Below are 14822 nucleotides of genomic sequence, written 5' to 3' on the forward strand. Positions count from 1 at the left end.
ACACCTTCGCCAAGTCATATGGCCCAAGAATTTCAAGCTCGAGAAACTTCAGAAGTACGATGGTAAGGAAAACCCCGAATTATGGGTCATGCTTTACGAAACTGCATGCAGATCAGCCATGGCTGATGAGCACGTCATGTCTAACTATTTCCTAGTCGCTGTTGGCCATGCAGGTCACCAATGGCTGGTTAGCTTGTCGGCGAACTACTTTGACTCTTGGCAGGAGCTCAAGCAAGCCTTCATCGACAACTTCATTGCTACTTGTGAACAACCAGGCAACAAATACGATCTGCAACGGATTCGAGATCGAAAAGATGAGCCATTGCGCGAGTACGTCCGGTGTTTCTCGGAGATACGCATCAAGGTCCCATCAATCTCCAACAATGAGGCAATCGAGGCTTTCATCACTGGCCTCCGCTTTCACGACGCCCTAAGGGACAAGCTCCTCCGCAAGAGACCTGAATCGGTCACAGCGCTCCTGGCCATTGCTAAGAAATATGCGGACGCCAACAACGCTAAAAGATAATTATTGAAGAAGCAGCAAGGGTTCCACGCTCCGACCACCCCCCACACCGCGACGACTACCGCGGCAACCGTGGTCGGAACGACAATTTTGACCGCCGCAACCAGCGCAACGACTCCCGCGACCACCGTGACCAACGTAATCAGTGGCGTAACCGCTGTGACGATTACAGGAGCAAGCGTGCTCGGGAAGACGACGGCGAGGTCAACACCGTTAAAAAGGGTGGCGGACATCGTAACTACGAAGACGACTATGCTAAAGCATTGAAAGGGCCCTGCCAGCTCCGTCCTAAGTCAAACCATACCATGGAGAATTGCCGCGTTCTCAAGTCTATCTACACGCGTCAACAGGCCCCGGATACATCCGACAAGCCTAATGACACAGGGGAACAGCACAACGAGGATAACGACGACGACAATGCAGACCCTCGTCACAAGTACGTCAAGCCAACCGATCGCGTACACACCATCATCGGAGGCAAAGTGTCCATCGAGACCAAACAAGAACGCAAGCTGCTCGCCCGCGCTTGCTTGAACGTGGCCAACACCGACAACCTCCTCACCGATCCGTGGCTCCCTCCGTGGTCTCACCGTGAAATCTCCTTCAGCAGAAAGGACCAATGGGCCACAATACCTGAGCCAAGGCATTTTCCCCTGGTCCTCGATCCTTGTATCAACAAGGTTCAGTTCGATAGAGTACTGATCGACGGCAGCAGCTCCATCAATATACTATTCAAGAACAGTCTGCCCTGCCTTAAAGATAGCTCAGGCGAACCTCAAGCCGTACGAGGCACAGTTCTGGGGTGTTCTCCCCGGATAGAGCTCTACACCTCTCGAGCAGATCACGCTACCTGTGCAGTTTGGGACCCCGGACCACTTCCGCACCGACTACGTCAACTTCGTGGTCGCTGACTTCGACGGCACCTACCATGCTATTCTTGGTCGACCGTCGCTCACCAAGTTCATGGCCATACCTCATTACAGGTATCTGGTGCTCAAGATGCCTACCGAGAAAGGAGTTCTAACCCTCCGTGGCAACATGTACACAGCGTATACCTACGAAGATGACAGTTTCAAAATAGCAGAGGCTCACGACCTCTCTATTCGCATGGCCAAAACCATGCTCGACGCCAAGAAGACCTCAACCAACCACCTAGAGATCCCGGAGCTTGAGGCTCCACGCAAGAACATCAAGTCCAAGGAGCACAAGGTGATCTAGCTGGTCGACGGTGATCCTAGCAAAATGTCCCTTATCGGGGCCAACCTGGATCCCAAATAGGAAGACGCGCTCAATTCTAGCTTTATTTCTACATTTTTTGCGAAGAGTCTTTAGACATCTCTTGATTGGATAGCACCAATGGGCCTGCACGGGCCCCCCTAAACGTGCCTCGGACGGGAGGTGCACAATTAGATGTTGCATCGGCAAGAAGCCAGGTGGAAAGATCTTCTCCAGCTTACAGAGCAACACAGGTGCCGCTTTTTCCAAGTCCCGAGCGACGGTCTGAGATATCTCCTTGGCACAAAGCTGGCGGAAGAAAAAGCTCAACTCTGCCAGCACTTGCTAGACATGCTCAGGGACATAGCCTTGGACCATCGCCGAAAGAAGCCGCTCAATCCATATATGGTAGTCATGACTCTTCATCGCGTTGACTCGCAGAGTGCCTAAGTTCACTCCCCTACTAAGATTCGCTGCATATCCATCTGGAAACATTAACATCTGGATCCATTTTAGTACCTTCCTCCTTTGATCGATTTGCAAGACAAAATTGACCTTAGGCCTTTTCCAGTTCTTGTTTCGGCCACTAGGAGGCTACATCGCTTGATTCGGTCTATCGCACAACGTCGCTAGGTCCACTCTAGCCTTAACGTTGTCCTTAGACTTATCAGTGTCCATGAGAGTTCCCCAAAGTGCCTCGGTGATATTCTTTTCAGTGTGCATTATATCAATGTTATGTGGCAAAAGAAGGCCATCGAAATAGGGGAGCCTCGTCAAGCCGGATTTATGAGTCCACATATGTTCCTCACCATATCCCATAAAACCACCTTCTTCATTGGGCACGAGAGCATCTATCTGAACACGAACCTTGGCACCAGTCCTTAAGTGTGGTTTAGGGTCTGTCACTTTGACACCTTTTGTAAAGCTCTTGATGTCTTCTCTAAATTCATGGTCTAGAGGGAGGAACTGACGATGCTGGTCGAACGATGAATACTTGCCACCCTTCTTCAACCAAATGAACCTCACGGCTTCCTTGCATACTGGGCATGGGAACTAATGAGGACATCGCCACGCTGGACACACCGACGCCATGGTCTTCCCCAAGTTGCAATTCATTTCCAACTCAGCTGCCACATCGCCCTCGGATTCAGCAGATACGTCGTCACTGTTTTGGTCATAACTTTCTCATATGACATCGAAATGGGCCGTTCTTGGATGCGTTGGAAAGGGGACAACGACACCGTCGTTTTGGATCTGGTCCCAGCTCCAGAAGGTCCGTGGATCATTCTGTGTGACCACGGCAAGGTGCCGCATCACCTATTTGGGCCAACTTGGCCATGTATCGTGTCGGGCCTTAAGCCCAAGTTGTGGGCGCCCAACCCCTGGCCGTCCCCTACCCTAGGTCGAGTCTTAGACTATAAACACAGCCACCGCCACTGCTACACAATTGGGTTTTTGTTTAGAGTTTAGTTTTCCATCGAGAAACTGAATCGTTCATTGTAACTGTGGTGACAAATCCTTTTACAGTGATCCAGGGCCCCCGTTCTTGATCTCCTCCACTGTGTCAATTAGTCCTTTAGAACCAAGTTCTTGAATCCTCTATTGATATTCGCGTCATTCATATTTGCAATTTCAGATTGCGTGTTTTACCTTCTTACTTGTGCTCTTTGATTCGCTTCCAGGAAAAGCCTTCTTGGCGAGGTCAATCAAGTTGTGCTTGGTTGATAACCAACGGAGCAGTGGTGTAACGGTTGCAGGGTTTGAATCGCGTCTGATTTGAAGCCGGATCGCCAACGTCGAGATCTCCACGAAATCGAACTTATCGGCTACCTCTTGGAAGATCGGGCCTGTACTCATCAATTGGTATCAGATATTTTAGGTTTACCGCGAGGTATAATCTCATTTGCCTTAGATTCATATTTGTTCATTACCTAGAGTCCACAAAAAGCCCAAAAATATTTCAATTTCCGCTGTCCTATCGCCCTTTGTGCCTTTGCAATTTCGTTTCAGATTCGTGTTGTTGAGTTTGTGTCCGTGGTCGAGTCTTGTTGCTGGTTTAGGATTGTGTTTGTGGTCGTAGTTCAATCGCCCGTTGCTGTGATTTTTGTTTTCTGCCGCTATCCCATCCACCGTTCCCAAACAACAAGTCGAAGCCACCACATTACTCGACTTGCCCCGCTAGTCGCCTTGTGTAACTTCTCGCCGCCGCGCAAACCCTAGATAGGTTGCCAGCCGCTCTTATTTTGCCTGCATCGCAGCCCTCCTTACATCATCAGGCGAATAGCTACTGCTGTTAGTCATAGTGCCGTGTTGTGCCTCCCGGAAAACATACCTTGAGATACCTTCGGTAAAACAGGCATAACTTTTCGCTCGTTTATCTAAAAAATCTGAAATTTTTATAGCAGCTTCTTGACACCATTTGGAGCCGACCTAAACTGGGCTCCGCCCTGTTTGGTTTCATTAGAATTGCCAAAAAAAATCAGGAAAATATAGAAAAAAAAAATTGTCAAAGTTTTTGCACGCTTTTCAGAGATCGTGCTAAATTTCTATAGACCACATTCCACCTCAGTTGTAGGTGCCAATTTTTGTGGTTGCATCTTTTGTGATCCTTGTTCAGAGAAAAGTATATAACAAATAGTGAAAAAATAAAAAAAGTTTGTTTCCTACTAGTGCCTTTTGGAAAAATCCGGGAAAAAAATTCAGGAAAAAAGGAGAAGTCCGGGCTATTTGCTTGTTCTGTGAGTTCTTTCGATCGTCCTTTGTTTTCACCTTGTTGCGCTACGTCTCGACATGTCTTAGCCAACACCTATGATTTGTACTTTGGATCCGGATTGAACAATCGTTACTCTGCACTCGTTAATTGCTAATCCTTGCTGTCATATTGTGTGCCTACCCATACCTCCACATATTCTTCTGTCAGCATAGGTTCATCTTGCAACTGTTACCCACGCTCAACAACAGATTGCTTCACCACTTTGGTTTTGCTCCTGTTTGGCGTTGGTAAGAATACAGGCAAGACGGTGGTAAGCCGCTTGTGATTTTGCATTCCACTTTCACCACCACCACTTGTTTCCTTTTAGTTGATAGGGATAATACTTTGGTGTTGTCTTTTTCTATCTTCTATCCATGGCAGGAACTCCGACGGACTTCAATGAGTGTGTGTCCAAGGGCGAGCTTACAACGTTCATGACTGAACAACGCAATCTTATGACCGAGCTGACGCGCAACGTGAACAATCTGGTCACCCGCATTGAACAGCTTGAGCAACGCCCTCCACCTTATCATGCTGATGATGAAGATACGAATGCTTTTGGTGATGAAGATGCGCATGCTGATGGTGGTGCCCGTCGCCGCCTCAACTTCAATCATCACGGTATGGAAGGTAATAATCATGGTAATAATAATCCTTTTGCTAAAATTAAATTTAGTCTACCTCCTTTTGCTGGTAATGTTGATCCAGAGGCATATTTAGATTGGAAGCTTGCTGTTCAACAAAAATTTGATTCTCATAATGTTCCTGCTGAGCATAGAGTTAGACTTGCTACTAGTGAGTTTACTAATTTTGCTTTGTTCTGATGGAGTGATCTTTGCAATGCCAATAATGTTGCAGCTATGCCTCAAACTTGGAATGTTTTAAAGCAACGTATGAAATCTCGTTTTGTTCCTCCTTATTACCAACGTGATTTACGTTTGAAACTACAAACTTTAAAACAAGGTGATAAAGGAGTAGAAGCATACTATCAAGAATTGCTTATTGGTTTAGCACGTTGTGGTATAAATGAAGATGATCATGATGCTAGTGCTAGATTTTTTGGTGGTTTAAACCATGATATACAGAACTTACTTGATTACAAAGAATGGCGCAATTTTTCCCAATTGTATCATCTTGCTATTAAGGCAGAACGTGAAGTACAGGGACGCAAACAACACCAGCCTTTCAGGTATAACAATGGGAGGAATTTTCAGCAGCGTTCCGAGCCAGAGACGCCCAAGCTTCCTGTTGCACCACAGCCATCTACACCTCCATTTTCTTTCGGGGTAAGTAAATTGTCTAATGTGCAGTTTCCACAGCTGAAGAAAGGTGGCACTCTGGGTGCTTCTACTAGCTCCTCCTCATCCAGCTCTAAAATCATTTGCCACCGATGCAAAGGCATGGGACATGTCATGAAGGATTGCCCCAGTCGTCGCGCTTTCATTGCTACCGAGGATGGATATGTAAGTGCTAGTGATGTTGAAGATGATTTAGCCCTTGCTGCTAACATTGACGCAAATCCCACCGAGGGCGATCAAGACAAGGAGGCCATCACCATTGACTCCGTGGCTGCTGCCGCGGACTACCCTAGCCTTCTTGTGCAGCGTGTGTTGAGTACACATGTGGGACATGAAGAAGAGATGAAGATCCAACGCCACAATTTGTTCCACATATATCTCATTGTGCAGGGTTGTCGTGTTCTCACTATCATTGATAGCAGGAGTTGCAACAACTTGGTGAGTTCAGATTTGGTTGACAAGATTGGCTTGACCACACGACAACATTCGTATCCATATAAACTTCAATGGTTCAATAATAGTGGTAAGACTAAGGTAACTAAATCAGCACGCATTAGCTTTTTCACAGGCTCTTATCATGATACTGCTGATTTTGATATTGTCCCTATGCAAGCTTGTTCCATTTTGTTAGGTCGCCCATGGGAATTTGATAATGATGCTTTACACCATGATAGAACTAATACATACACTATCATACATAAGGACAAGAAAATTACATTGCTGCCTTTGTCTCCTACGGATATTATTAAACATGCTAATGAGATTAAAAATAAACCTCCAACAGACATTGCTAAAAATGATGGGATTAAGTTAAAAGGAGGTGCTTTTCTTGCTACAACTTCTGCTACTGCTGAGTTATGTGATAATCCTGATGCACCATATTATACTATGTTTTGTCAACCTTTTATGTATGGTGCATTGCCTGCTGTCACTAACCTTTTGCAGGAGTTCATTGATGATGGGATGGAGTCGAGGACGACTCCAATACTAGAAGGAGGGGATGATGAGGACATCGCCAAGATGGAGTCGAGGACGACTCCAATTCGAGAAGGGGAGGATGATGAGGACATCGCCACGCTGGACACACCGACGCCATGGTCTTCCCGAAGTTGCAATTCATTTCCAACTCAGCTGCCATGCCGCCCTCGGATTCAGCAGACATGTCGTTACTGTTTCGGTCATAACTTTCTCATACGACATCGAAACGGGCCGTTCTTGGATGCGTTGGAAAGGGGACGACGACGCCGTCGTTTTGGATAGGGATAATACTTTGGTGTTGTCTTTTTCTATCTTCTATCCATGGCAGGAACTCCGACGGACTTCAATGAGTGCGTGTCCAAGGGCGAGCTTACAACGTTCATGACTGAACAACGCAATCTTATGACCGAGCTGACGCGCAACGTGAACAATCTGGTCACCCGCATTGAACAGCTTGAGCAACGCCCTCCACCTTATCATGCTGATGATGAAGATACGAATGCTTTTGGTGATGAAGATGCGCATGCTGATGGTGGTGCCCGTCGCTGCCTCAACTTCAATCATCGCGGTATGGAAGGTAATAATCATGGTAATAATAATCCTTTTGCTAAAATTAAATTTAGTCTACCTCCTTTTGCTGGTAATGTTGATCTAGAGGCATATTTAGATTGGAAGCTTGCTGTTCAACAAAAATTTGATTCTCATAATGTTCCTGCTGAGCATAGAGTTAGACTTGCTACTAGTGAGTTTACTAATTTTGCTTTGTTCTGATGGAGTGATCTTTGCAATGCCAATAATGCTGCAGCTATGCCTCAAACTTGGAATGTTTTAAAGCAACGTATGAAATCTCGTTTTGTTCCTCCTTATTACCAACGTGATTTACGTTTGAAACTACAAACTTTAAAACAAGGTGATAAAGGAGTAGAAGCATACTATCAAGAATTGCTTATTGGTTTAGCACGTTGTGGTATAAATGAAGATGATCATGATGCTAGTGCTAGATTTTTTGGTGGTTTAAACCATGATATACAGAACTTACTTGATTACAAAGAATGGCGCAATTTTTCCCAATTGTATCATCTTGCTATTAAGGCAGAACGCGAAGTACAGGGACGCAAACAACACCAGCCTTTCAGGTATAACAATGGGAGGAATTTTCAGCAGCGTTCCGAGCCGGAGACGCCCAAGCTTCCTGTTGCACCACAGCCATCTACACCTCCATTTTCTTCCGGGGTAAGTAAATTGTCTAATGTGCAGTTTCCACAGCTGAAGAAAGGTGGCACTCCGGGTGCTTCTACTAGCTCCTCCTCATCCAGCTCTAAAATCATTTGCCACCGATGCAAAGGCATGGGACATGTCATGAAGGATTGCCCCAGTCGTCGCGCTTTCATTGCTACCGAGGATGGATATGTAAGTGCTAGTGATGTTGAAGATGATTTAGCCCTTGCTGCTAACATTGACGCAGATCCCACCGAGGGCGATCAAGACAAGGAGGCCATCACCATTGACTCCGTGGCTGCTGCCGCGGACTACCCTAGCCTTCTTGTGCAGCGTGTGTTGAGTACACATGTGGGACATGAAGAAGAGATGAAGATCCAATGCCACAATTTGTTCCACATATATCTCATTGTGCAGGGTTGTCGTGTTCTCACTATCATTGATAGCAGGAGTTGCAACAACTTGGTGAGTTCAGATTTGGTTGACAAGATTGGCTTGACCACACGACAACATTCGTATCCATATAAACTTCAATGGTTCAATAATAGTGGTAAGACTAAGGTAACTAAATCAGCACGCATTAGCTTTTTCACAGGCTCTTATCATGATACTGCTGATTTTGATATTGTCCCTATGCAAGCTTGTTCCATTTTGTTAGGTCGCCCATGGGAATTTGATAATGATGCTTTACACCATGGTAGAACTAATACATACACTATCATACATAAGGACAAGAAAATTACATTGCTGCCTTTGTCTCCTACGGATATTATTAAACATGCTAATGAGATTAAAAATAAACCTCCAACAGACATTGCTAAAAATGATGGGATTAAGTTAAAAGGAGGTGCTTTTCTTGCTACAACTTCTGCTACTGCTGAGTTATGTGATAATCCTGATGCACCATGTTATACTATGTTTTGTCAACCTTTTATGTATGGTGCATTGCCTGCTGTCACTAACCTTTTGCAGGAGTTCACTGATGATGGGATGGAGTCGAGGACGACTCCAATACTAGAAGGAGGGGATGATGAGGACATCGCCAAGATGGAGTCGAGGACGACTCCAATTCGAGAAGGGGAGGATGATGAGGACATCGCCACGCTAGACACACCGACGCCATGGTCTTCCCGAAGTTGCAATTCATTTCCAACTCAGCTGCCACGCCGCCCTCGGATTCAGCAGACATGTCGTTACTGTTTCGGTCATAACTTTCTCATACGACATCAAAACGGGCCGTTCTTGGATGCGTTGGAAAGGGGACGACGACGCCGTCGTTTTGGATCTGGTCCCAGCTCCAGAAGATCTGTGGATCATTTTGTGTGACCACGGCAAGGTGCTGCGTCACCTATTTAGGCCAACTTGGCCATGTATCGTGTCGGGCCTTAAGCCCAAGTTGTGGGCGCCCAACCCCTGGCCATCCCCAACCCTAGGTCGAGTCTTAGACTATAAACACAGCCACCGCCACTGCTACACAATTAGGTTTTTGTTTAGAGTTTAGTTTTCCATCGAGAAACTGAATTGTTCATTGTAACTGTGGTGACAAATCCTTTTACAGTGATCCAGGGCCCCCGTTCTTGATCTCCTCCACTGTGTCGATTAGTCCTTTGGAACCGAGTTCTTGAATCCTCTATTGATATTCGCGTCATTCATATTTGCAATTTCAGATTGCGTGTTTTACCTTCTTGCTTGTGCTCTTCGATTCGCTTGCAGGAAAAGCCTTCTTGGTGAGGTCAATCAAGTTGTGCTTGGTTGATAACCAACGGAGCAGTGGTGTAACGGTTGCAGGGTTCGAATCGTGTTTGATTTGAAGCCGGATCGCCAACGTCAAGATCTCCACGAAATCGAGCTTATCGGCTACCTCTCGGAAGATCGGGCCTGTACTCATCAGGAACTTCCCATGAACACACCAGGCGGCGAATAACCCATACGCCAGGAAGTCATGCAGGGAGTAGTGGTACCAAACGTGCATTTTGAAGCTTGTCTTTGTAGCTCGATCGTATGTCCATACCTCCTTCTCCCAAGCGTGGATCAATTCATCAATCACAGGCTCCATGAACACACCCATATTACTGCCTGGGTGTCCAGGAATTATCAACAACAAGAATACGTTATGTCATTGAAAGGAGATGCATCTACACGGTGTTCCTACTGTCTAATAGGTGAGGATAGGTCCTAATCCCACCCGCGGATACATAGATAAGGTCAGTTTCCATGCTTCGCTCCTCTCTGAGACAGAATTTCGGCAGCACCTCCCCACTGTTCTCCTGATACATGTCCTGTAAGGGAGAGTGTGTATCCGGAGAACAACAGGGAGGTGTTGCCGAAACTAGCGGATCATGGAAACTAACCCATCTACGCATCCATGGGCTGTCCAAAAAACGTGGACAATCCGAAACAGATACGATCGTAGATACGCAAAGATCCGCATACCTACGACCGTATCTCTTTCGGACGGGAGACGCCTAACTGGGTTACGCGCGGGCTACGACAGACATGCGGAAAAAGAGGTTATTTATACCTAGGGTGTCGGTGAAGTAAGGCTAGTGGGGCAGTGGCGAATCGACGCAGTGGCGAGGTGACATAGTGCAGGCAGAACCGCGACGTCGACGAAGATGATCGGGGTCCTCTGGGTCCCCTCCGACGTACTCTTCTCCTGCATAAAAAGACAATAGGTTATTGTTTGTTCAAAATTTCGGCAGATTCCAAAACCTGCAAAAAAATGACACGATGGTCGACATTCACAACGGCACGAAGGCCGACAACCACAACGGCACGAAGGCCCTCATATCAACTTACGGCACAAAGGCCCACACAACCACATACGGCACGAAGGCCGACAACGAGAGTTTTACCTAGGGTTGCGGTGGAGTCGGGCGTCGCGGTGCGGGGGTCACTTTCTTCTCTGGCGAGGTCGAGCGGCGTTGGAGTACTCCTCTCCCCCTCTTCCCTTTCTTCTCTCCTTTTCCTCTTCTTCTCCTTCTCTTCCCCTTCCTCCTTCTCCTCTTCTTCTCATTTTATTCCTCTTCCTCCTTCTCCTCTTCTCCTTCTCTTCTTCCTCCAACTTCACCCTCTACCTCCTCCCCTCCAACAGCAGCCGGCGACAGGGGCGGCCTGGGGGCTGGGGTCGGGGCGGGAAGGCCGGCGAGGGGGGGCCGTCGGAGGGCCGGCCGGGGTGGCCGACCTCCCCTTGCTCGACGGAGATGGGGAAGGGAGGCAGGGCGCGACCTCGGCCGCCACTGGGCGTGGTGGGGCGGCGGGGCGCGCTGGGCGGCCGAGCGAGGGGTCGTGGGGCGCGCGGGGCGGCCGGGCTTAGGGCGGCCGGGCGCGCAGCGGCGGGCGCGCGGCGGCGGGGTGTGCGGCAGCGGTGGTGGAGGCGCAGGGCGGCCGGGGTGCGCGCCCGGCGGTGGGGCGCGCGGGGCGGCCGGGCTCAGGGCCGCCGGGGTGCGCGGTGGCGGTGGTGGACGCGCGGGGGCCGGCCGCGAGCGGGCGCGTGGGGAGGGAGATGTGGTCGATCGGGATTTTTTTTGACAAGATTTCGATCAGGAATTTGGGCTGCGGCCCAATTTAGGTTTGGGCCCTTTGCCGAGGGCCCAGATCCAGGGCCCTCGGCAAAGATTTTTTTATTTTTTTTAAAAAAATTCTTTGCCGAGGGCCACGGGCCAGGCCCTTAGCAAAGATCCCTCGGTAATTTTTTTTGTTTTTTTTAGCCCAGTTTTTTTGTGGTGCTACAATACTTGTTTTGAACTCAATTTTAAAATTTAGGCCAATTTTGACTTTTTTTTTGTATATTTCCTTAATTTATTTTGATTCTTTGATTTTTTTCGAATATGTCAAATTTGAAATGCAGGTGCATGGAATATTGCAATGTAGTGTTTCAAAAAATGTTATTCATGTTAATTGGTGCATGTGGAGTCCCTATCCACGAACTCGCATCAAATTTCGCGCATCTTCTTCGCGTAACATGACGACCGACTTGCTGGAAAAGTGTTTTAAAATTATATAAAATCCATACGAAGTCCGAAAATCACGAAACTTGGCGAGATGTCATGTTATCGCATGTGTAGGCAGTGGTAAAAAATTGAGAAGGTTTCGAGCGAGTTGCGACGTCGGATGCCTGAAACCGCCGATGGATGAACTTTTTTCAAAATCCTCCGGCTCCTTATTCCAAATAGCAAGAGGCTCGGGGGCTACACCCAGATGGATGAACTTTTTTCAAAAAGCACACACCACTCGAAGATCCAAAGAAGCACTACATAGTTTCACTCAAGAAAGCACTCGGACAACCCTTGTTTCTACTCGACAAGAGGAACAAGACGAAGGCTTCCAGAGTTCAACCATGAAGTGCTCGGGGGCTTGTTGATGCGGGACCCACAGGATACCCCACAAGGAAGAGAGAAGATCTAGTCTAACTAGAATTCTTCCCATGTAATCCTAGTAGTAATACTACCCTGTAATCCTACTAGGACTCAATATTGTAAACCGACTAGGACTCTGGCCTCCTAACTATATAAAGGAGGACAGGGCTCCTTGGATCGGGGAGTTTAGAAGAGAGTTAGAGACAACACTTTACAATCAATCCAACGCAAAGGCTAACGCCGACTGGACGTAAGGCTATTACTCGATCAAAGATCGAGGGTCCGAACCAGGATAAATCGACTGTCTCTTGCGTTAACCGTCGAGTTCCGCATACGCTGAAGCCCGAACATACTGCCCTAGGTACCCCCGTGGCAGGCTATCGGTGGTCAAACATCGACACCCACCTAACCGACGCTTTTGATACAAGGCAACCACCTCGGTTAACATACTGTTAGCCGAGGCAGTTAGCCTTATGTTGAGGCTATAATTGCAGCGCTCAACCGCCTTCCACCCTTCTTCTCCACGGCTTCCCCGGATTAAAAAATTGTTTCCTCTTTTTTTTGGGACGGATTTGATAATTTTTTCAAACAGATTTGTAGGGTATCCGGCCGCTCTATAAATCCGATTTGTATGGGGCGGCTGACATTTGTAGCCACGCTTCCGTAGGAGTGACTGGCAAAACCGTCCCTACAAATGTTTATCAACCGCTCCAGTAGTGAATGTGGAGAACTTACATAAGGAAAAAAAACATAAATGAATTCCTTTGCCTAATCTTTGTGGACGACGACATGGGCTTTGGACGGCACGCGAGGCATGGAAAATTATTGAGAGGAGAACTTACATAAGGAAAAAAAACATAAATGAATTCCTTTGCCTAATCTTTGTGGACGACGACATGGGCTTTGGACGGCACGCGAGGCATGGAAAATTATTGAGAGGAATCTGTGATGGTTTTGGTACGTATATATAAACATTTATTTATTTAATCTAAATTGTGGATTGGTTTCTTCATATATTTTTTAGGCGCAGCAGTGGTTTTGGTTTAGGACGGACCGGCGCATCGAGGTGCATCATAATTACGCAGCACTTCACACGTACATAATCCTAATACAAAGCGTTAGGTTGCATCGCTGTAGTAGTATTCAAGGTGAACCTGTGGCGAGACGATCCATTCGTAGATCTATCTATAGGCCTTGCATGCATGCAACGGAAACAGACCAATTGAACTTATCAGCACGGCTACCAACCCAGTATAGTGTTTTTCTCTCACAACAAAACAACATTAGCCGATTTATAATTCGCAGAAATCATCAGCCAAACAGCCCACACACGCTAGAGCTGCATTCGCACTGGATTGGAGTAATGGTGGTGCACGTTTCACATCTTTGCTTCTTGGCATTCTACTACTTTTAACTTGGTAATAACCTTACGTGCATGCTTAAGTAAAGAATATGGAGTGAGCATTAAAAAGGAGAAAAGCCGGCTCGGTGGAGGTCAGTTTTCAGGTAGGTGCAGGTTATATCCTACTTGCCTGTTTCTCTCTGGGGCATGATGGTGAGCAGTGGGAGCTGAAAAGGAAGCGTCAATCAACCGGAAACTCATCTAGCTGATTGCTTAATGAAACAAAAGTGATGACTGGAACACTGGTGCAAGATAGAACTTATAAGGCTTTTCCTTTATAAGACTATAAGAGATATATAGATAGATATAGATTTGCTTTTATCCTTTATCATGTGAGTAAAACACACACTAGTTAGTACACGCGCTAGTTCTTTGATCTTTGGATCAAAATCTTAATGCGCAGGCAGCACATTTCTTTGAATGGAGTGGGGAGGGTGTTTCAACCCACAATATTCTTAATTATTCTTCTTTAGATCTTGTTTGGATGTAGTCGTATTCACATCAATCCAATACATGTGGATTGATGCGAATACGAATACATCCAAACAAGACCTTACTCGGGCAACCATCACACATAGCTAGACCGTTTATTTATAATGAGATATAATTTCGCCAATTATATGGGCCACAATTCTATAAATATAATTTAACAACAGACGTGCCCGTTGTCCATGTCCAGAAGTATCCAGGGCCGTTGCACTTCATGTCCTGACGGCACGAGCCTCCGGCAGGTCGATGCTCCCAAACCCATTGTCCTCCAGCGAAGGGTGGAAGTCGTCGTTGCCGGGCCAGTTGTCGGGCGCCTCCCCCATGCGGTTCGGCAGGCCGAGGAACGACGGCGTGTGCGTCGTCTGCGCGCGGTAGATGATGTTCGGCAAGGAGCAGACGAAGCCCGGCTTGGCGGAGAGCTCCTTCAGCTCCTCCTCCGTCAGCCACGCGGCAAAGCCGGTGACGACGGTCCGGTAGGAGTAGAGCAGCCTGGGCTTGCCTTGTGCAGTCGTCGTCGACGGCAGGAAGGAGCGGTGCCAGGCCTCTACTCTGCCAGCATCATCGGCATCTTGGCCTCCTTCCGGTGGCT

Source organism: Miscanthus floridulus, chromosome 13, assembly GCF_019320115.1.
Source record: "Miscanthus floridulus cultivar M001 chromosome 13, ASM1932011v1, whole genome shotgun sequence".
Lineage (NCBI taxonomy): Eukaryota > Viridiplantae > Streptophyta > Magnoliopsida > Poales > Poaceae > Miscanthus > Miscanthus floridulus.